Source organism: Galeopterus variegatus, unplaced genomic scaffold (assembly GCF_000696425.1).
Source record: "Galeopterus variegatus unplaced genomic scaffold, G_variegatus-3.0.2 Scaffold160, whole genome shotgun sequence".
Lineage (NCBI taxonomy): Eukaryota > Metazoa > Chordata > Mammalia > Dermoptera > Cynocephalidae > Galeopterus > Galeopterus variegatus.
Genome location: NW_007726271.1, coordinates 802037 through 805668, shown reverse-complemented (window position 1 = coordinate 805668; position 3632 = coordinate 802037).

Sequence of the window (3632 nt, the reverse complement as noted above, 5' to 3'; positions counted from 1 at the left end):
TTTAGGGAAGGAATAACAAGATTTAACACTTATAATGTTTCCTTTTTCAGAAGATAGATTAACTATAATCAAAAGTCAGATGAAAGTATATAAACTACTGAGGTAGATGAAATCAAGACCAAGCCACATATTAAATCAATTTCATACAATGCTCCTGTGATGAGATTTTCTAAAAGATGAGTCAGCTAAAATTGGGCTCAATTTTAGGACCTTAACAGTTCTGGGCAACTTTTCAGAATTTGCTTAGGGAATCATGTATCGCATCATTTATAGACTTGTCTTCTGTTACCATAAAGAGAAACTCTGCATGAACAAGTAACCCTCTTCTCATCTATATTCAACCCCTTCTTCTCATCTGAGCCTTCCCATCAGCATTTAAATATGCTTAAATCAAAATCCTTGGAAACACTTTCCTATACTTGCTGTCTCCATTTACCTCACCTCCCACTGTTCCCCATCCCACCCCTGCCACAAGATCAGCTTCTCTTGCCAAGGTCACTGATGGAGTTTGGATGTGTTGTCCCCTCCAAAATTCATGTGGAAATTTGATCTCCAATGTGGCAGTGTTGGAAACTGAGTCATGGGGGCAGATCCTTCATGAATGGATTAATACTCTCCCTGGGGAAGGAGGAGTAGTGAGTGAGTTCTTGTTCTATTAGTTCCCGCAAAAGCTTTTTGTTTATAGGACCCTGGCACCTCCTCTCTCTCTCTTGCTTCCTCTCGCCATGTGATCTGCTTGTACCCGCCGGCTGCCTGCCACTTTCCACCATGAGTAGAAGTAGCCTGAGGCCCATGCCAGATGCAGCTGTCCCAGAATCGTAAGCCAAATAAACCTCTCTTCTTTATAAATTACCCAGTCTCAAGTATTCTGTTACAGCAACACAAAACGGACTAAAACAGTCACCGATGACCTCCATGTTGCTAAACCTAATGGATGGTCCACAATCTCCTCTCACAGGTGCATTCCAGAGTATTGACTGCTTCTCCCTGCAAGGACATCTGCTTCTGGCAGTCCTCTCACTTTCCTGCCACTCCTCCTTATCTCCTTTGCAAGTTCTGCCTCATCTGCCCATCTCCGTCCCAGCCGTCCTTCTGTTCTTATTCTATAGTCTCTCTGCAGGCAATCTCACCCATTCCTGTGGTTTCAGCTATCCCTACACCACGGGCTCCAAAATAGTGAATGTCCATCTCAATTCTGAGCAATAAACCAGTAGTTCAGTGGAGGTCTCAAAGGCAGCTCTAACTGAACATTTCCAAAGCTAGACTTATGATCTCCCCATATCCAAAAGTAGTTATCTCCCAGTAAGCCCCAGTTCAGTGAATAGCACACATCCCCTTCAGTTGCATAAGTCTGAAACCTAGTAATCACTCAACACCTCCTTCTCCCATCCCATATTCTATTTATCACCATGTCCTGACAATTTTACATCTAAAATCTCCCTTTTCTCCATATTTCTGCCAATCATATAAGGCTCTGAGGAGGATCAAACAAGCCAACATATGATGGTACTCTGAAAAAGGAGGAAAAAAACAAATCCGAGTGTTAGTTTTCATTAAATTGAAATCTCCTTAAAAGCAGCAACTTTATCAAGTTCATCTTTTTATTTATTACACATGCTAAACCTAGGACAGTAATCTACATGCTGACAGCATTCAGTAAATGTATTGCAATGAATTATATGTATTGGCTTCATACACGTTCAACTGAAACATTTATATTTCCCAATCCAAGCCATGATTTTTTGTCCCCTAAGGGGTGATTATTTTAAGTCACTATGAAGTATAAACTTACTATGGGTACTTTTCATGACTGTGATGCTACCTATCTAAAATTAGAAAAGCCTGTCACCTTTGACCTAGCTTTCCTGAAAACATCGAAATCCCATCTATAAGTCCAAATCTCACATAAAAGATTCTTGCTTCCCAACTGTTCATCTTGAGAGGGGAAACTATAAGTATTACAGGAATATTTAAGCTTTAGAACCCTAAGGGCAAACAGAATAACTGCTTGAAGAGGTTCCCTATCTCATTTTCATATCTTGCAATGTGAGCTAGAATGATATTCTGGGTAGGAACACTATGAAATGAAAAGAATTATCGCTGTTCAAAAGTTCTCAAACTCTTACGTTATGTACATGTAATTATAGCCTCAGAATTCAAGACTGTCATTTAGTAAAGTCTCACCATATCAATTCAAAAAAGCTCCCTAGACTATATTTTCATCTAAATCGCAATCCTGCTTCCGTTCACACAACACTTTTCCTTCATGCACGTATCATAACTTGTAATTATATGTTTACCTGTATGATCATTTGCTTCCTGTCTATTCCCTACATAAGGGCAGGAATCACATCAAATCTGTTCACTGCTGTATTCCCAGCACCTAACAAAAGTGCCTGATGTATATATAACAGAGGTTAAAAGGCTCTAGCTAAGCTATTAATTGAATGAGGAATGAACCATTCATTTAACTAGAACCAGACAGCAGGAAATCATAAGCAAGTGCAATAGGTCTTGAGGCTTTCAGATCTAACTGCACCCCCGATACCAGAAAGGAAGATCTTCCCCTCATAATTCCCGCTGTAAAATGGGAATAACCACCACGCTAGAGGGTTAACAGTGTAAAGATACGGTGCATAAAACTCTTAGGACAGCGTATGGTATGTAATAAAGCCTCAATAAATGTCAGCTATTCGTCATTTTATTCAGCTATAATAATTTTCACAAAGCCTATTCTTTCTCCGGCTTCCATATAATTTTAAAGACGTTGTTCTACCCTTTCTATTTTTGACGGGCCTTATATACAATACCTTAGAGCACATTTCCTAAAACCAGACTGGACTAACCAGTTAAATCTGTGCCTCGGGTTCCTCATCTGCGAAACGGGCCTGATAATACAGTACGTACCCACAGGACTGCTGGTAGTAGGCACGCCCCAAGTGTTACCCATCCCATTACTAGCGTGTCATGGAAACGCGCTTAGGGAAAAGTAAACCTACAGCTCTCAACCCCAAACATCAGTCTTCATCCCCGTCCCACGACCACGGATAGCGTCCAGAAGAAATTACCAAGGTCGATCCTCCTCACATATCCAATTTCTTCGCACGTCCCTCCAGCCTGGGTTTTCCGAAATCGCCGGGCTCAGTTTCCTCCCAGGGCCACCGCATTGCTCAGGCCACCGCAGAGCCTAATTCAAGTGGCCGACCCATCCAATTTCTTCGCACGTCCCTCCAGCCTGGGTTTTCCGAAATCGCCGGGCTGTTTCCTCCCAGGGCCACCGCATTGCTCAGGCCACCGCAGAGCCTAATTCAAGTGGCCGACCCGCTCCTCGCCCCCACCCCCAAAGCGCCAGCAGGGACCGATGTGTCCTTGCTTCCCGGGACAGCGCCGCGCTCGTGCCGCCCCACGCAGCCCGGGCTGCGGTTTCCCCGCTCACGAGGGCCCTTCGGCCGAGGCCCCACGTCAGTCCGCTCCCGGACCCCAGCGCCGACGCCTCCACCCTGCCGGCCGCTTCTCCCCAGAGCCACGGGCCGCCGCGTTCACAACCCCGGAGCCAGGCCGGGAGGCGACGTCGGGGACCCGGACCCCAGGCCGACCGCGACCCCTCGGGCCCAGCCGGGCCGCACGCAGAG